Below are 21,331 nucleotides of genomic sequence, written 5' to 3'. Positions count from 1 at the left end.
TGGTTATAGCCAATATAAAACTGGGGGGGGGGGGAATTAAGTTTTGAGGGGACGAAAAATGGTACTTATTTAGTAGCTGGTAAACACAAGAGTAGAACTATAATGAAATGCTTCAGGAGAAATAGCTTACCGCTTCTTACTGAACTAATGGCAGCTCCTTGACAAATTGTTGTATAATGTACTTTATTTTATTGCTATTAGCCAAACACTCTCGATACTAATGAATTATCTGTGAAGGGAGTAAATTTGTAGGAAAAGGAATCTGCTTCTAGTCTGGTCGCTATTTTTATGGATGGCTAGATTTGTAGGAAAAAGAGTCAGGTTCTTTTTTTTACAAATGGGGTATTAAGACAATTATTAAGTTGAATGGTGGGTTCTGCCACTTCTTTTACTAATGAATTATCCACGAAGGCTTAGATTTGTATGAAAAAGAGTCTGGTTATAGCTAATATAATACTGGGAGGGGAATTAAGTTTTGAGGGATTGAAAAATGGTACTTATTTAGTAGCTGGTAAACATGTGAGTAGAAATGTATTGAAATTGTTCATGAGAAATAGGTTAGCGCTTCTTACTGAACTAATGGCAGCTCCTTGACAAATATTATTATAATGTACTTTATTTTATTGCTATCATCCAAACATTCTCAATGCTAGTGAAATATCTATGAAGGAGGTAGATTTGTAGGAAAAAAAATCTGCTTCTAGTCTGGTCGTTATTTTTATTGATTGCTAAATTTGTAGGAAAAATATTCAGGTTATTTTTTTTTTATTGGGTATTAATAAAATTATTGAGTTGAATTGAGGTTTATGCCACTTTCGTTACTAATGAATTATCCACGAAGGCTTAGATTTGTATGAAAAAGAGTCTGGCTATAGCCAATATAAGACTGGGAGGGGACTTAAGTTTTGAGGGGGTGAAAAATGGTACTTATTTACTGGTTGGTAAACATGTGAGTAGAAGTGTATTGAAATTATTCATGAGAAAAAGGTTAGCGCTTCTAACTGAACTAATGGCAGCTCCTTGATAAATATATTTATAATGTACTTTATTTTATTGCTATTAGCCAAACACTCTTGGTACTAATGAATTATCTATGAAGGGGGTAGATTTGTAGGAAAAGGAATCTGCTTGTTGTCTGGTTACTAGATTTGTAGGAAAAGGAGTAGGGTTATTTTTTTAAAATATGGTATAAATACAATTATTGAGTTGAATGGAGGGTTTTCCCACTTTCGTTACTAATGAATTATCAACGAAGGCCTAGATTTGTATGAAAAAGAGTCTGGTTCCAGCCAATATAATACTAGGAGGGAAATTAAGTTTTGAGGGGGTGAAAAATTGATATAGTCTTTTAACTTTATAAGATAATGGATATTTGACATGGAAAATAAACCGGTTTTCTATAGATTAATGAATTAGCACCGCCACCACCATCAAGTCATGAAACATCTATTTTTAGTGGACCTGAGCCAATCATTGTACAGCCAGTGGATTTTAGGGATGAGGATACTCTACTTGTTGACAATATGGAGTGGCATAGGGTTTTTTAAAAGATTGTTTTAGGGACATGACCAGCCTAGATGATCTAACTTGTGACATAGACATGGTGGAGGACCCGGAACGGACTGATAGATTTATAAGAGAGCATTTAGGTGATGGTAGTAGTAGTAATAGTGCACCTAACCGGGTCCTCATAAAGAAATTCCGTCACAAGACAATACATGCTGGCTTGATCATTTATCCCCAAACACCCCGGAAGACATATTAAGTAACCTGGTCGATTTCACGCCACCTTCAACTAATGAGATTGAAGAAACTGGGGGTGTTGCTATTGACGATTCTATGCCAGCCACCATCATTCTGGTTAATGATACTAGTAGTAGTAGTAGTAATGATACAATATCATCACAAGTATTCCTACTTCCAGATTTTTTTCTTTCCAACTCTGCCTTGCACCATACAAAAGTCTACAGCGCCAAATTTGGTGACCCATTTAACTCTTTAGTGTCAGGGGATATAATAACACATCCCCTGGACATTACCAATTTAAATGTTAAAAAGATTCGAGCCCTTCTTGAACAACAGATGGGGTTGTGGGGTGGAAGGGAGAGTTTAAAAGCATCAATAGCACTAAAAATATTTTTTTAAATGAAAATGCGAGAGAGCTGTATTCGAAATACTTGCATACAGAGATGTTGGCAATTCGCCCTCATTTATCAAATTATGAGGAGTTTTTCTTTAGATTGGGTTAATAGCATTCAAACTAAAGTGGCTAATTATAAGGAGGGGGAAGCGGGTCGGTGGTTTTATTTATTGAGAGTTTAAACATTAATATTTGTAGATTTAAAAAGGATTTTATTTTCAGAGGTGGGACTGGGGGAGCGGGATAGGGTTCTATAGTTTTAACATATCATTCAGATTTAGAGGGGTGTAAGGGGGTACAAAAAATCTGTTTCGATGCGAGGCTACAGTGTTTCAAATATGCATTTTTGATTGCTGCCTATAGACCCCTATTGAAGGATGCTTCCAAGAAAAAGTTGGACGAATTAGCAGTTAATGGTATGGAGGGGTCAAAGTTTCCCGTAGTAGATTTTAATTGTTTAAGTGGGGTAAAAATGGGTGTGTATATTATTACTGTCCGAAATGCCTCTCAAGATTCCGCTCTTATTTAAGGTTAAAGCATCACATGCAACACTGTAAACGTCATGGATACCAGGCTGTGGAAACGGTAAGCGGTTATAGAGCGATCTTACGTTTTAAGAATTTCTAGAATAAGCTCCTATAGAGCAATAAGATCGTTTTAGACTGCGAAGCGAAACTCACAGACGTGTATGATTCGTAATATCCAAATCGTTTTAAAATACATGAAGCCATAGGGGCCTCTTGCGCTCATGCGATACGAGATTCCAATAATACCATACAAGTGCTGGATGTAGTTGAGTCGCTGGGCGGTGAAGACACCATGCACTCGGCATTGGTCAGTCTAATCAAAACAGTGAACGGTGCAATTTCGTGCCTTCTTTCATTAAAAATGGTAAAATAGGGTGGGTTTGCACGGGAGATTTTGATGTGGGGGTTGGTACTCGGGGAAGGGGCGGAGGAAGGTGATCGACCATGATCATTTGGGGCAGGAAATTACATCGGGAGGAAGTAACTTTAGGGAGGGTGCGCATCAGTTGTGCAATTTAAACGTTAGACAGCAATATTTCGTACCGGTTTTTTAAACACAATTCCAATTAAGACTTAAAGTTTGTTTTACCGGCGTTGGCCCGCGTTGCCAAGGGTTGAGTTGTAGATAACACATGGATAGATGGTTCTTTTTCATATAATATCATACCCAAATCATCAGAGAAGCTACTGCTGCTTGAATTCATGTGGAAAATAGTTGACAAGGGTAACACGTGCCTGAATAAAATCCGTTTTTTACACTCTTTCAGTTTCTTCCCCAAGTTTTGAAGTCAATTGATTCAGAATCAGAAAAGCAATAATTTTGGTAGCTTCCCTCTCCTTAAACAGCAATTCCCCTATGATGAAATGTGTGATTTATTAACTTGTAAAAGAATATGTGAATATGATTACTAAAATTCTGCCTTAAGGCTAGATTAGGTATCATTACCGCCTATTGAAGCTTTGTTTAAAAAATGGGTGAGATTATTGTAAACTATACTTGGCCAGTGACGTAATCACTCTTCTGGACATTGTGCGCAAAAATACGAATAAAATCTATGGGGAATTTGGGTTGGATTTAGGGTATTACCTTTCCACTCCTCATCTGGTGATGTACTTGATACTTAAAATCAGCAAAGAAGAAATAGGTCTGATCACCGATGTGGATCAGCATCTGTTTGTACAGAGATTAATGAGGTTTGGTTATGTTTTTCGCGGGGACCGTATCATGAAAACTGATCCGACCGGACAGCACACCGATGAAAAGTAAGACGTAGTTTTTTTGGATACGAATTCCCTTTACCCATCGGCAATGTCTCACTACTGTTTGCCGTATGGCAATTATAAATGGCTTAACAATCCATGTCCTTCGAATTTCCCCAAAATTGCTATCGTTGAGAAGAAGGGGGCACAGGGATGGTTTTTTGAAATTGATGGTGAAATATCCATGGAAATCCATGACTCAGTAAAAGACTTTGTTTTTCCGTGCATAAATAGACCGGTGGGTAGGGACTCTCTGAGCCCCTACAATTTATCTTTAGTAGAGGATGGGAGTTTGCACTGGGTACCTTCAAAACAAAAACTAATTGCCGGCCTCAACCCAAAACAGAATATCGTTGTTCATCACTTGCTTTTGAAATGGATGGTGTCCAATGGTTTCAAAGTCACAAAGATTCATAGAGCCTTCCAATTTGATCAAAAGCCTTACATGAAACGTTTATTGACACCTTTGTCAGTAAGCGTTCACAAGGAAAAACGAAGGTTGAAAAAGAAGTCTATAAACTCATTTTGAACTCAGCCTTCGGTAAAATGTGTGAAAGCGTACAAAAAAGAAGTCGATGTGACATTGTAACCAATCCCAAAGATTGTGTTCGAATCATTGCGGATCCATACCTCACATTGTTGAAAATCAAAGACTCTGATATGGTATTCCTTCATCGTAATAAAAAAAAAATTGTTTTAAATAAAAATATTGCAGGCGGGAGTGCAATAACGACAATTTCAAAGAAACTCATTTTTTCATTTTATTATAATGTATGCAAGGTACACTGGACGATTGAGGGACAGGTTCAAGTGTATTACGGTAAAACTGATTCAGTCCTGCTAAAAGTGAAAAGTGAAAATTTATTGAATGATTTGGGAAATGGCGAGTACATTAGCTCACGAATGGACTACACCAACTGGGATGAATCCCTCTACCCAGAGCTAGTGAAATGCCAAGCCCCAAATCGATTGTTAATGTTAAAATCTGAAATGGGAAGCGATCTGATATCCAGTGGTGTGTTTCCTGGGCCGAAGGTATACTGTCTGGAAAGCACAACAAGGATATCAAACAAGTTTGCAAGGAGGTACACACTTTGTAAAAAATAATTTTGAAATGAGTGTGTATGGAAACTGTGTGGAACGTAGTTTAGTCCCAAGAGCGAAAGTCATGGCGATTCACTCTTTGCAATTTAAGAACTACACAGCTAGACTTGAGAAAAGCGCAATGTCGGCTATATCAGACAAAGTCTATGTACTTAAGGTTGGTGTGATGGTAGTACCACACGGTCACTATTTATTCTCAGACCGAGTTGAATGTGTAGAGTACAGAAAACAACTCGGTCTGAAAAAGTTAACTTGAATTCTTTAATAGTATAAGGTGGGTGGTTGGTGGTGGGTTTTTTAGTCTTTTTTCTCTTTCTATCAAACTATTCTCAATGTGTGCAAGGCAGAGCAATTTCTTCTACATAAATTCCACTATTTAAAGTTATTTAATGCCCCCTACAGCCTGTGGCCCGCCGCAGCGGGTCCGCGGCGCTTTCCGGCCACCCGTGGCGCTTCCTAGCCGCCGCAGCGGCCGCCCCCGGGGGGACCACATTTCAAAATAAAAATGTGTTATTATTTCAATTGTGTGTATATTTTAATAAATGTTGCATTTTTTATAAATAAATAAAAAACAGTGTGTTTATTAAAGTGTTTTTCTAGTGCTTATGTAAAGTAAATGTTGTATTTTTGTTATAAATAAATAAATAAATGAAAAAAGTATATTTTTCTTGTTTAATGTGCTTTTTTCATGTTTAATGTATTATTTACAAAGTGCTATTACTTTTATGCATATAATAATAAAAGAAAATATGATTCTTTAGTGAGTTTGTTTAATCTGTAATTTTGAATACTTTTTATGATCCTGGTTAAACATACGTAAAATGTTTCTCAATTTACAAGGGTCAGTCTGCATTTTTGCCATATTCTGGTATTTCTGAATGTAATTTTTCCCTTTGTCCTTATGCGTTTTTCGGTAGAACCTTGCAGAGAATTCAATTTTTTCATTATAGCTTTTGTCACCCCAGTATCTACCCATTATTCTGGAAGCAATTTTTTTCTTATGTTTGTTTCGGTAACTTTCCAAGTTTTCCTGTCTGAGTTTGATTATTTTCTTCTGTCCCTCCAAGTGGTTTAATTCTTGCTTTAGGTTTTGAAGTTTGATCTGTTCAGGAACTAGTGCTTCTTGTACTGCTGCTGTTAAACTCACAACCTGTTTGGTCCGGTAATCTTCCAGTCTTTTGCTGATGTCTTGCATTTTATTATATATGCCTTGGAGTTTTAGGAGCTTATCAATGTAATTATATCCGCTGATAAGCGTAAAGTCGCTTAAGGATTCTATTTCATTTTTTATTTTTTAGGCCTGTTTTTTGACTTCCATAAATTCATTCTCAATCAGCTTGTTCATCTGTTTAGCTACATGGACCTCATTTATTTCCTTGTTTATTTTTTCTTTAGATGCCTTAACCTTCCATAGGGATTCAAGAAAAACTTTTATCATTTTATCAATCTTCAATCTCTCTTTCTTCATTTGTGCAATGGCTTCTATGGGCTTCGATATGTCAATAGAAGGATAGCGATAGGTTCTAGAGGATATGTCAAAAGATTCTTTTTCGAAGGCTAAATTCCGGGGTTTTTGTCCAACTAATGTTAAGGTGTCGGTTGGGGCAATATGATCCATGATTCCGGTGTTACTAGTTATGGGTAAAGGTTAATTATTAGTTTCACTCTACTTCTAATCCCAATCTCTTATCTGAACAACTGAAATGAGAAATAAAATGAATGAACAATTCTCTTTCGCACATTTCGCCATGTTTGATGGCTATACAAATTTTTATTTAACACTATTTTAAGAACTTTTAGTTATTTAGTCATTAGACGTATTTCCATTTCTCTGGTTTTTTTAACTACCCTACCAGACTTTGTGGTAATTTCTTCTTTGCTTTCTTGATGTTTATTCTTTTTAGGCTTTGCCATTGATCTTAGATCAAACTTGTTGTATTGTTTTAATGTGAATTTTTGATCCTTCAATTTATCTTCCTTAGCGGGCCACCGCTGAAGTAGGTTTTGATTTTTCTCTGCCCTGGGATTCCTCTTGGGCTGATTCATTGTCAGATCCTGTGGAGCTGGTCTCTGATGACTCATCATTGGGACATTTGGGAGTGGTACTCTGCGATTTTGGGGTGGCACCAGCCTGTCCTTCATATATTTTTTCTCCTCTTGAAGTGGAAGGTTTATTTTCCGATTCCTCTTGTTGAACCCATAACTCGGGAGAGTTTAAAGATTCTTGAGAAATGTGGGAAGAATCAATTCTTTTCGAGTGTTGCCTCCATTGTTTAAATGCCATGTCCTCCGGGGGTTGGAGCATTTTTTGTACCATGGTCTCTCTCCAGGAGGACCATTCTTTAGGCTTAACTTTGGATACTGTTATATCGTGATATTGTCCTGGATTGACGTCTTCAGGGGTTTGTGGGTTTTAGGGCAAACTGCTTTGCCTTGTTTTCATGGGAAAGCTTATTATATCCATGGCTTTTCTTAAGTTTTTCGTATTTGGGTCTTTGGGGGGAGTTTTTTTTATTTTGTTACCAGGGATCTCCTCGGCTCTACTTAATTCATCATGTAGTGATAGAGGTCTCTCTGTTGGGGTTGCTGGCGATACCATGTCATCTGGGAATCTCTTAGGGGGACAAGGGATGGAAATCCTATCTGTGAGTCTTTTGTGTATATCTAATTCTTTGATGGATAGATTCTTGAGAGAAATAGAGGGATAGTACATAGTCTAACTCTTCTTAACTTTCTGAGGACAAGCTCTTTGGGCTCTTTGACGTGTGTATCTCAACTGTTATTCTGGGTATTCTTTTGGAAACATCATGGTTTTCGATAGCTAAGAATTCGTAGAAGTTTTCTTCGTCACTATCATTTTCAAAGTGGCCCTGTTTGAAATTACAGGGTTTTTTTCTGCCAATCTCAATTTGGCCTAAGGGGATTATTTTCCGTCTGATGAATCAGTGGTCGTGGGTTGCGACACCCATCTTTCTGGAAACTTGGCTCGTTTCAGCCGGCTAACATGTGCTTTATAATTTCTCCCAGTCTCAGGGCTCACCATTTTACAAGTAAAACCGTTATCATACTTTTTAGTTTTCTGTACAGGCCTGTATATTTATTGGAGAGTTTCTTGCCTTTGGCTTTTGCTACGTTTTTTAGGTATACGCAATCTCCCACTTTGAAATTTATATCACTCTTAACGTGGGGTAAGTCTGTCTGCTCTTGACTTACTCTTAATTTTCTTAATTTTTGTCTATCCATCTTGTAAGTCTTTATCATTGTGTTTATAAACTCCTGTTTGTAATCTTCTGTATTATTGTAATACTGTCTGGATTCAATAATCTCTTCATACGGTATTTAAAGTCACGGCCAAATAATAAATAAAAAGGATTTTCTTTGTTTATTTCTAAAAACCTGGTGTTAATCACGTTGGTTAAATACGGTAAGAATTGGTCCCAGTTATTTCTATTATTCTTTGTATAAATACTCAAGACATTCGAGACTATTTTGTGGCGATTTTCTATTTTACCATTTGTTGTGGGTGATAGTGGGATGATTCTAATTTCTCTATGTTAAGAAAGCTCATCAAATCCTCGGTTACTTTGGAAACGAAATTGCTTTCATTATCGCCTAATACCGTATTTGGTATCCCGAAATTCAAGAATAATTTAGCCAACGTCTTGCTTTTGGCGTATGCGCTTTGATTTTTTATTGCTTTTGAAAAAGTAAATCCTGAGAAATGGTCAATTACGCTGAGCACACACGTGTGTCCTCTGTTGGAAACAGGTAAACCTCCTCTGCTTCCATATAAATAAAAAGAAATAATGTCAGATGAGAATCTTGCTATTGGGAGTCTTCCCATTGGAGGGGGGGGAGGATAAGTTTTGGGACTTTTTCTGAGGTTGTATGTTTCGCATCCATTTATATAGTCGTTAAGTTTAGTTAAAACTGATGGAACGAAAAAATTTTGTTTTAATTTGTGAAAAGTTTTCATTGTTCCTGAATGTTTACCTGTGTAAGACTAAAAAAATTCGAAAGTAGGTATTACTAAATTTTGAGGTAATACATGGTTTATTGTAGTTTTATTTCTATTGGTTTCGTTTGTCACGATCCTGAAAAGGATTTCTTCGTCTAAATCGTAATAAAAATTATCTATTACTCTTCTGAGTGATTTGAATTTATCCGGTAGTCCATGGTGATTCATAAAATAATTTATAAGGTTAGCACATTTCATCTTTATTTTGGTTCCTTATTATATTTGCCAAGTATAAGGGACAATGGTTATTTTCATTTTCACCTATTCTAATCTTAGGTTTATTCTTCTTGTATTTTCATTTATTTTTTGGCTGATTGCATTTATTTCTTCATTTTCATTGTCTGGTGGGATATTCTTGGGGAATCTACTCAAGGAATATCAAGGGGCGTTTTGTTTACCCTTCAAATATTCAAACTCATAACTTAGGTCTTGGATTTTCTTTATCCACCTAGCTATAATTCCTGTGTTTTTTTAACGAGTGTAGGTATTGTAAGCCTTTGTAGTCCGAGCAAAGTTTAAATTTCCCACCAACTAAATAAGGTCTAAATTTATCCAAGTGATGGATTATGGATAGTAATTCTAATTGTGTGGCAGAATAATTGCTTTCACCCTGGGATAAGGTTCTGCTTGAGTAGCATATAACTCTCTCTTCATCCGAGCCCTCCACAGGAAATATTTGAGAAAGAGTTACCCCAATACCCTTGACAGAGGCGTCTGTCGTGACTGCAAATTTTCCATTTTCGAAATCAGGCAATGATAATATTGGCTCAGAGGTAAGCACTGTTTTGAGACATTCTAAGGAAGTTTGGGCTTCTTGGGACCAGGTAATGTTTTGGGGGTTCCCTTTATTTAATTCTGTTAGGGGTGTTGCAATTTGGGTGTAACTGCGTATGAATTTTCTAAATTAACCAGTCAATCCAAGAATTCCTCGAAACTGTTTTATAGTCTGTGGGGGCCTAAGGTTTTATACACATTTTATCTTCTCCGGATCTGGTGAAATTTGATCTTGGGTCACTACAACACCCAAAAATTTGATTTTTGGTTGAAATAAGTTCACTTTTACGGGCCAGCATTTCAAATTGCCTTCTCTAAATTTCTCAAGAATTTTAGTTAATGTTTCTAAGTGATCTTGCGCGTTCTCTCCTACGCACATTACATCATCCACAAAGTGTATGATATTGTTCAAGCCTCGCAACTAGTGCAACAGAGGTCTACATAACGCGCTTGAACTTGTTCTAAGTCCAAAGGGTACTCTTAAATATTCGTAAGAGCCACATTCAATTGTCGAAAATACTATTTTGTAAACGCCATTATCTGCTATTTTTATTTCGTGTGATCTCGGTAAGATCAAAGGAGGTAATCATTTTATTTTTATTTTAGATGGAATCGAGGACTTCGTCAATTTGCTGCAGGGGAAATTTATCACTAACTACCTGTTTATTTAGGGGTCTATAATCAACTACGAGTCTAAGATCATCATTTGTTTTTGGAAGTAGTATTACAGGAGCCGAATACAGACTTATACTTGGGCGTATGATATTATTTCTTTCTAATTCACAAATTTTATTCTTTAACCAATTTTTGGGCTAGTAGGAAATACGGTAGGGCTGTTTGGCCACAGGTAACCCTGTAGTTTGGATAGAGTGTTCATAGAACGGTATCAATCCAATTTTTTCCTAAGAAGTGGAGAATACATCTTTAAAATTTCACAGTAATTCACATAATTTTTGTCTTAATTCCGCGTCATGGATATGGTCTATATTAATTTTTTTCAAAAATTGGGATCTTATTAGGGGGTACCCATTTAAGGGGGAACATGTTAGGGAGAGCATTTTTTGATTGATTTCTATAGGTTTCATGGTTTTAGGTTGATAGTTTAAGCGGTTCTGTTTTTTATACGAAATTTTTTAAATTGAAAGGAAAGAAGTTTACAAAGAAAATTGTGGTTTTTTGAATTTTGATCACGCTACAAAACTAACTACCAAGACCATAGCCAGACATTGTTTTATGCCCCTTGTAATAGTCCAATTCATGACCTATTTGACGAGTACTCAGAGCACCAACATAACAATCAATGTCAGGACAGAAAAATGGAATTATTCTATTGTTCATCTTAAGCAAAGGCGGGTTGAAAATGACATTTAATCACAGCCAAACCTTTTGTTATTGGTAGAGGATAACCCAATTCACGTCTTAGAGTTAACTGACAGAGTTCCAAATATAAATTTTTTACGGGAACATACTGAAAATGCTTTAAATTATAGTGATGAACATATTCATGGGTGCTTTTTCGTTCATAAAACACTTGAAAACAGAAATTTGAACTACTAACTCTCGATGTCTCCACAAAGGACGCATAAAAAAATATACAAGAGTCCCAGGTGAAACCACTGATCATGTTCTGTTTAAAGCCAAGAACATCTCAAAGATTATCATTGAGATGAATCGTTTCATTGTTAACAGGTGAGAAAAACGGTAGGAATGAACTTAAAAAGCTGTATAGACTGACTGTCAAATGATAAAATTCCTTTACGATCTGTAACCATATCATAAAATTAAGTTAATTAGATTATAAATTTTCCCTTGAATTATAAGTTGTTTCCCGTTGCTATCAATTTTAATATGATCTTGGCCACTTTCTATGAGATATGTTAAGACTCTTTTACTATGTTCACGATAATATTGTGGCATTATATTTCCAATGCTTGAAACTATTGGATTCAGTTCTTCCTCCTTTAATTGTGTTATTGTTCTAGCCGTAGCAGCAGAACCTTGAAGGGATTTTTGTTTTTGTGATCAACGACACTTATATTGACTGGTCTTACATGATAGGGTTTATGTTTGTCCCTTCGTCGAAGTGCAACTTGAAGTAAAAGCAGGTTTTTATCATCATCAATATTCTCATCGTTAATGAATTTACTCAGATTGTCCTCAATTTGTTCCATTTGTGAAAGAGCAGGTTCTATTGGGGTTAATTTTTAGGGTTTAGCTATCTAAAGAAAACTGTTTCAAAGTCCTGCAATTATTGGCATAAAATTTTTAAAAAAGCTACCACCCGCTTGGAGAAGTCATTTCCTTTTAAAGTTTTGTTCTTTCTTTTTGCAAGCCAAGGCACGTACAATGGAATGATGTTGCTTTTCCTGTTGCTTAAATAGTTCTGGCAGTTGAACATTGCCCTCGGTTAAACTTAAACAATGTTCAAATATTTGATTAATGAAATTATTGTCAATACCGTGTTTGAGTATGGCTTTCCTAAGTGGCGGTTTTGCAGTGCTTAGAATGGAAAATAAATTTCTATTTTCATGTAGTTTCTTCAGTGTTATGGTGGCAACTCATAGCCTTTTTTACTGTTCACGGGAAGATATACTGTAATTTAATTGTCAAAAATATCTGTAAATATACCTAAATCCTCGGGTGTATTTTAATTAAGATCCAATAGAATGTAGCCATAGGGTTTATTAGTTGCCTGATTGTATGCTGAAAGTAGAAATTTTGGATTTGTTTGTTGAGAGCTATTAGAGAACTAAAATCACGAACAACTCTGTAGATGATATAGTATGTACAGTTCAAAGCAAGTGTTCTCATACATTTGCTCTGATGAAAGAGATTGTGTAGAACTAGAGTAACGGAGATCTGTTCATGATGTGAGCGAATAGTAAACAACTGAAGCATTTCCTGGGACTATTGTTCAATGGACTCATCCAAATTGTCAATAATCAGCCAAGAGTTTGGTTCGATAATGACGAAAACATCAAGTCCCCGTATGAATTGTACCTGCACAGATGTAGCAATACTACTACTACTACTACTACTACTACTACTAATGATATATCACCGTAGCACCAAGCTGCCTGAGGCCAACGCAGCTGCGCACGCTCGTCCTCCATCCCAATCCATTTAAAGCCTTCCTCTTTACATCCGCCCAAGAACTTCCTATTTCCTTTAAATCTTTCTTTATGAAGTCCTCATATCCCAGAAGAGGATAACCTGCTTTCTGTTTAGCCCTAGACGGTTGGCAAAAAAGAACAGTCTTCGGCAATCTGTCATCCTTCATTCGCACAACAGGCCCCAGCCACCTCAACCTCTCTTTCATTATATCCCTAGAGAGCGGTATTGAACCACATTTTTCGTATAGCCTATTGTTTGAAATACGGTCAGTCATCCGGGTACCCAGAACAATCCTTAAGCAATTTCTCTGGAAAAAATCCAGCAAATATTCCTCCGCTTTTTGGAGCGCCCATGTTTCTCAGCCATATTTGACAACTGTCATCACTGTAGCTTCTAGTATTCTAATCTTGGTTTGCAGACTTATCTTCCTATTCTTCCAAACTTTTTTTAACTGTGAAAAAATACCCTGAGCCTTGGCTATTCTAGTTTTGACATCTTCACTGATCCCACCATCTTTACTAATAATGCTACCAAGGTAAGTGAAGCTGTCCACCTGATCTATCTTTTCATTACCCAACTTCATCTTTTCATCTTCACTTATTCCTAGCCTTAGTGACTTAGTCTTCTTAACATTAATTTTAAAACCTATTCTAGCACCCTGAACTCTTAAAAACTCTAAGACTTCATTCATTTTGCTCACACTTTCACATAGGATGCCTAAATCATCAGCATAACCTTATTCAAGGAGACTTTTTCCTCCCCATTAGATTCCGTTGTCTCCCATTGCCTTTCCTGTGTTCCTTAAGAAAAAGTCCATCAAAATAATCCATATAAAGGGGGATAGAACACAACCCTGTATAACTTCTGATTTAATACAAAAACAGCTGCTAACCTCATTTCCTACCTTAACCACAGTAGTATTATTCTCGTACATAGCACTAATCACTTTAATGTATTTATCTCGTATACCATACAAGGATAAGACCTTTACTAAAGCTCTTCTAACAACAGAATTTAACGCTTGCTCATAATCAATAAAACTGTAAAACCAAAGGTGTTTGAAAACTCAGGCACTTCTCAATTATTAATCTAAGAGTGAAAATTTGGTTGACATATCCTCTACCTTTTCTAAAACTGCACTGTTCTTCTCTTAAAGCTTTGTCTATGGCATCTATCGGTCTGAAAAGTATCATATTACTAAGTAATTTACTACCTACAGAGACCAGACTTATTTATCGGTAATTACCACACTCACTTTTATCACCTTTCCTATAAAGTGGCTTAATTAAGGTTTTCCTAAAATCATTAGGTACTTCCCCCTTTTCAAAATCCTATTCATAATCTTCAGTAACTTATTTCTAACCTCAGAGCCACCATAGTTAAGAAACTAATTAGAGCGCCCTATCAGCACCTAGAGCCTTATTATTTTTTAGTCCTTTTAGTATTGTCGCTAATTCCTCCTCACAAAACAAATCTTTCTTCACATCCAATGTATCACAAACTTTTTCATTTTCCTCTATATATCTTCCTTCAACTCTATCTCGGTTAAACGAATTATCAAAATGTTCGGCCCATCTCTCTTTAGTTTTTTCCTTATCGCTAATTGCAGCCTCATTCCTATCTTTAACTGGGCCAAGTCCGCATTGACTACTCCCACTGAATTTGATATCATGCCAGTACAATATTTTACTATTATGCTGTCTAGCTGCATCTTCCAGATCCTCAGAAATTTTATCCATAGCCTCCACTTCACACCTCCTTAGTTCATATTTTAATGCTTTCTCCACCTTCTTTACATTCCTTTTGTTTTCATATGATTTATCACTATGGTACTTCTTGTGCCTTATTGATAAGGAAAGTCACTTCTCCTTTCTATGAAACATACAGCTTTTTCACTAATAATCTTAGCTGCAGTTTTAGGTTATCATGCGACTCCTACCAACTACTGTTGCAATAGTAGATTTTTTTCGACTTTTCCATAAAAATTTTATCACAATTTTAAATTATTTTAGTTAAGAGTGTCTTTTTGTCTGACATTGATGGACCACACGGAAATGACCTGAATGGTGTTTTAAATTGATACATATTGCTCTTCGCTTCAACAGCTGACCTATAACTAACTGGAAACTATAGATAGGTAATGAATAAATAACTTCCTTATTGCTACTCCATTCAAAAACAACAACAACAGCAAAACCAATAAAGAATCATATTTTCGTTTATTTTTAACACAAGGGCACTTTACAATTAAAACAATCAGAAAAAACAATTTTTATTTAATTCCACCCATTTTCACACTCTCCCTTTGGCCAGACCCTCTTGGCAAATTCATAGTCGGCAGTGGTGCATTGACTATCGGTAAGGGAATTGTAAAATACATCGATAGGCGGTAATGATACCTCATCTAGCCTCGAGGCAGAGTTTTAGTAATCATATCCGTATATGCCCTTACACGTCAATAAATCAGCCATTTCATCATCTGGGAAGCGTTGTTTAAGGAGGGGGAAACTACAAAAATTGTCGCTTTTCTGTACCTGAATCAATTGGCTTGGAGACTTGGGGAAAAAACTAAAGGAGTCTAAAAACGGGTTGTATTCAGGGAAGTATGACCATTATCTACTGTGTTTCGTTGGAATTCTAGGAGCAGCAGCTTCTCAGATGAGTTGGTAATGATATTATAGAAAAAAGAACCATCTACACATGCGTCATCTACAACTCCACCCTTCGCCATGTGTGCCAACGCCGGAAAAATAAACTTCAGATCGTAACTGTGTATAAAAACAGGTACGAAATATTGTTGCCTAAGGTTTATATTGCACGATTGATGTGCCACCCCACGAAAGTTACTCCCTCCCAATGAAATTTTCTGCCACAAATGATCGCGATCGATCACCTTCCTCTTACCCCCATTCCCCGAACCATCATCAAATTCATCCTTACAAATCCAACATATTTTACAATTTTTAATGGCCACTCTGTCACCTGGTGATAGAAGTATTGGATAATATGTATGGCGCAACCGTGGAATTGTGTCATTTGCTGTTATAATGAGTTTAGTTCATGCTCTGCGCATAAATTCATCCCCACCCAACGACTCAACTACATCTAACACTTGCATGGTATTGGTAGAGTCTCTTTGAGCGTGAGCGTAAGAGACTCCAATGACTTCATGCATCTTAACACAATTTGGACTTGACGAATCGTTCACCTCCGTAAGTTTGGCCTTACAGTCCAAAGCGATCTTGTTACTCTGCAAGAGCGAGTTCTGGAAATTTTTAAAACTCAAGATCGCTCTATCACCACTAACCGTTTCCACAGCCTGGTATTAATGACGTTTACAGTTGCTCATGTGATGCTTTAGCTTTAAATCAGTCCAAAATCTGGACAAACATGTTGAATAGTAGTAGCGTACTCCACCGCAATTTTTACCATCACTTAAAACCCTACTAATGTCTGTAATTGGATCAAAATGTCCAATTGAATCAGGCTCTGAAGGAAGCGTGTATAGAAGCCATACCAAGTTCTTCACTGATTCAATCGACGGATATAAAACTTGAAACATTACCCCCTTTTTATTACTTTGGTCACCCTCCTCAAATTCTGTTTCATACAGTAAAATCCTAACCCCAAACTTTAAATATTCATTAGCCCGCTCAAAAATATCTATCCCCTTTAGTGTCACGGGAAATTGACCATTTAAACAATTGAAATCTACTTTAGGAAACTTCTACCTATCCCCATTAGCTGCCAATTTGTCCAAATTTGTCTTAGAAGCATTTTCAATTAGAGGTCAGAAGGCCAAGATGAAAAATTCATACTTGAAACACGGTAGCCTAGTATCGAAACAGATTCGTTGCACACCTCGACACCCCTTTAAATCTGAATAATATTTTAATTCAATACCCCTCTCCCTATTTCCACCTCTTAACATAAAATAGATTGTAAATTTACAATATTAACATCAAAATTCTCAAAAAAGAAAATCACCGACCCACTACCCCCTCATTATAATTTTCCAGTTTAGTGACGATGCTGTCAAGCCACTCCAAAAATGCCTCTTCATAATTTTCCGAATGTGGGCGAATTGGTAGCATCTCTGTATGTAAAAACATTGACTCGCCCCTATTTTCATTTAAATAAACCAATTTTAGCACTATTGACGTTTTTAAGCTGTCCCTCCCTCCCCACTCCCACATCTGTTGTTCAAGAAGGGCTCGAATCTTGTTCATGTAGGAGTTTGTAATAGCCAGGGGATCTGTTACTATGCCCCCGACATTAAAGAATTAAAAGGATCACCGAAAATGGCTGTATAACCATTGTTATGGTGCAAAAAAGAGTTTGACAGATAAAAATCCGGTAGTGTAATTGCTGGTGTCGATGATGTTTCAATATCATCATCACCACTCCGTTCAATCTCAATGAGGGGAAGGGGGCGTTGTTTAAAATCTCCCTGTTCAATCTCAATAAGAAGGATGGGGCGTGGTGTGAAATCTGCCAATTCACTAAGCATATCTTCCAATATGTGTGGGCTAAGTCGATCAGCTATTTCAAATTATTTTGAAATTCAATTTTGTCTGCATTATCTGTGTTCATTCAAAGATTGGGGGAGGGTTTTCAATTAACTCACGAGTAAAACCGTCGAGAATAATGCGTGTGTTTGGGAAGACCTGATCAACCCACCGAAAATCGTCATTTGACACACCTTGATTTTAATATGTATCGGCATGGATAAAACTACCTACTGAACCCGGTTCAAATGCAGTTCGAGGGATATCCCCTAAATATTCTTTTATAAGATTATTTGTCCATTTCAGTTCCTCATTCAGGTCTGCGTCACAGGTTAAGTTGTCCAGGCTAGCTATATCCCCAAAACAGTCATTCAAAAACCCCCTTCGCCATTCTAAGTCATTATCAATTAAAGCACTATCTCGAAAATCAATTAGCGGTGTTAGTATCGGTGTAGGCTCAATGAAAATATCTGATCTTTAAGTTGATGCAGATGGAGGCGATAATTCACCGATGTTAATCTATAAAAACAGGATTTATTTTCCATGTGAAATATGTACTATTTTATAAAGTCTAAAAATAAATTATTAATCAACTTTGTTCTCGTTTATGTAAAATAGAAAAAAGAATTTTTTCGTCCCCCACCACCCCTCTTTATCTATAATTACCCCATGACTTTATATACGCAACTAACTGATTTTAAACTATTAAGACTAAAACAAGAATTACTGAATGCTATATCATAAAATATAAAAAGGAGTATCTGCCCCCTAAGTTGACGCTAATTTACCATTCGTGATCTATTTTCCTTGCGAAATTGCTAGCGCCTTATAAAGTTTAAGAAAAAAAAATTATTAACGATTTTCATTTATGCATAATATAATAGAAATAGGATTTTTCTGCCCATTCCCCCTACCCCTCTTTTTCTACAATTACCCCATTTTTTAATACACGCAACTAGTTGATTTTAAATTATTAAGACTACAAAAAGAATCGATGAATGCTATAATATACAATGTAATAAGGAGTATCTTACCCCTAAGTTGACGCTAACTTATCATTCGCAATCGCTTTTCCTTGCGAAATTGCTAGTGCCTTATAAAAATGAAGAAAAAAAATTATTAATGACTTTCATTTATGCATAGCATAATAGAAATAGAATTTTTTGTGCCCACATTCCCTCCCTCTCTTTTTCTACAATCACCCCATGATTTAATACATGCAACTAGTTGACAAATCCACTTACATTTATGTCAAGATATTCATTGGATGGCTTCATCTGAGACGCATCATTAGCTAGCTGCTCGGTGTTGACCTGGTCAGCATCTTCACATGGAGGTGCATACATAATTACTGATTTCCTGCACATATTCTTTGAAGCAATCAACTCGAGATATTTCATTTCAGTATTTGATTTCGCATTTTCATCCAGCTTCAGTATTTTCTGGTTCGGATATAGTCCAACATTTTCCTTAAATAAAAAAATTGAATTTAATTTTTTTCATCAACTAAAACCCAAAGACGGAGTCAAATAATCTATCTCTTTCATCCCATCGAATGAAAGAAAGAAATAATTCTTAAATTAAAGCAGTTTTAAAAAGAAAAAAAGTCTGAATGTGGCATATGTGCGGTCTCAATATCATGCTCTTTACGATAAAGCTGTTTATACTTTTGAAAAGACTTTCTATTTAAATTAAACAATCCCTCTCTTAACCTCTGAAAAGAGATAAGGTTCTTAATAAGTTTCACATTTTGAATCACTTATTTTAGATCGTTAAATTGAAAGCTATGCTCTCGATAATATGTCATAGCCTGTTGCATCGACGCCCAAGAAATTAAAATACAAATCTACCATATATTATTAACGTGATTGAAAAACGCTTGCAAACTCAGCACATAGCTAAAATCAATTAAGAAGGTCAATCCGTAAACTGTTATCTCAATACCAAGCTCTTTAAGCTAAAGCTATTAGCACTTTAAGAAAATGTATGCTTTTTCAACTGAAAGTAAGAAACAAGATTCAAACTTAGGGAATAAATTCACTCAAAATTCTATCTGGTTAAGCTCCTTAATCATAAAAAGGATGAGCGCCCCCTAAGATGGACTCAACCTATAGAATAATACAAATAAGATGCATAAAAAAATTATAACACAATTTGCGTATTAGTTTCGACAGATTTATTCCGGCTATGAAGGGGCACCCCCTCCTCCTCAATACCATGCTCCTTACACTAAAGCTATTAGCACTTTTGAAATGCTCCCTGTGTTTTACAATTTTTAATATAGCAGAAAATTTCATCACAGATAGATCGATTAACAGCGTTATACCTGAAAAAAGGTTTCTGATGAAACTGCTTGATAAGTCCCTACAACGCTAATCAAAGAATAATAAACATAAGTGATAGTTAATCGTTGTTATTCAACCATCTGATACAAGCATATTTACATATACGTCTAATATAGGACAGTGATGACTTAATGGCAAAACAAAATGGATTCTTTGTTTTCATTATAATATAAGAAAAAAATTACTCACAAGCATTCTCTTCGAATTCTCTATATTACTAACAGTCCAAAAAATAATCAAAAGCAAATAATATATTTGACTCTTTGAAAGACTTATTCAAACTGTACCAAATTATAACTTGTACCTGTATTTTACACTAAAAAAATTTGAATATTTTAATCTGTAGCCAAGACGGACAGGTATTTTAGAAAAGCTATGACATTCAACTCACTATATAATGGAGCCCCATTAGTATTTATTAAGGCAGAAATATGTCCGGCTTGGCTGTTGACCAACAAAACGTGTCTAGGTTGGCCCAGAAATGGGCGTAGCTGCAGAAAGTTGTCTGACAGGTTCTGTCTACCTGAAATATATAGATGCACCGCTACTGCCCTCAAGTATGAATAATTTTATAGCAACCTCCAGCCCCCTCCAAAAAATTCTCATTGTAAAAATGAAAATTCAATTAAATGTTTAATAATATCAATGGAATAGTGTAAAAAAAGACCAAATAACTAAACAAAAAGAATAAATAGCTTTTAAAACTAGCTTGAAAATGGGAAAGAAAAGAAAAAATTAAACAAAGATTTATAACCAAGAAGCTTGACACATAAAATGAATTCCCAGAATTAGGGATATATTATATTTTGCCAAATAAACAGTAAAAATCAAAAAGGTCTAAGTCACAACAAAAATCTCTAGTTTTTTCGTTTTTTTCACTTTGATGCTCATAATTTAAATTGTATTTTTCATTCACCTACCCATTCAATCAATCTAATTATAGAATTGTTAGTTTGCAATCATAACTTATTGGACTTTTCTTTTATTTCTCTTTCAAAAATACGTGTCACCTTTATCAGCTAAATTTATTGCTTTTCTAGCTAAAGCTCAGAATGCCCAGAATGATTTAGGTACTCCTTCTGAAAATGCATTTATTGAAGGAAATGAGGATGCTGAAGCCCGTTTCAGATATTCAGGTAAGGCCCACGCTTAAATTTTCAAGTTATTCATGCACCGAAAACAGAAAAATGGAATCGCATGACCATAGCCGTCGAAAAAACATATTTAGGATAAAAGAGATTCCAATTCTAAACGCAAAATACCTCCAGATCACGTTTTGCAGTTGATCGTAGTGGTGGGCTCCAAAAAAAACTAATTATACAATGGATAAAACATACGAGAACAAAAGCCAAAAAAGAATATTAATTAAAAAGCCCGCTTTTTTCCAAATATTCCATACAGTGGCACTAAAAATGAGATATAGAGATAATCCCAAACATCACTTTGCTTTTGCTAATTAAATAATAAGTCATTTTCTATCTAAAACTTTTTTAAATGCAATTGATGAAGGCTGTTGCTTTCATAGAATCCTTATCTACTCT

The 21,331-nt window shown here is 35.8% G+C and overlaps 1 protein-coding gene and 1 long non-coding RNA gene across 2 annotated transcripts in view; both read right to left on the bottom strand.

Annotated features, from left to right (window-relative positions):
• LOC148944346 (uncharacterized) overlaps nt 1–21,331 on the bottom strand; it is a 574,325-nt gene that overhangs the window by 373,550 nt on the left and 179,444 nt on the right. The window lies entirely within an intron of this gene.
• Nucleotides 18,803–21,331, bottom strand: part of LOC148944347 (uncharacterized) — a 98,032-nt gene continuing 95,503 nt past the window's right edge. Inside the window, exon 3 of the long non-coding RNA XR_016142815.1 lies at nt 18,803–18,914. This is a non-coding gene — a long non-coding RNA (uncharacterized LOC148944347). The remainder of the gene's footprint in view (nt 18,915–21,331) is intronic.

Source organism: Artemia sp. Qi Xiang Cuo, chromosome 14 (assembly GCF_049724085.1).
Source record: "Artemia sp. Qi Xiang Cuo chromosome 14, ASM4972408v1, whole genome shotgun sequence".
In the NCBI taxonomy this organism is placed as follows: domain Eukaryota; kingdom Metazoa; phylum Arthropoda; class Branchiopoda; order Anostraca; family Artemiidae; genus Artemia; species Artemia sp. Qi Xiang Cuo.
The sequence above is the reverse complement of the archived record's forward strand: the minus strand, read 5'-3'. Positions and strand labels throughout refer to the sequence as shown.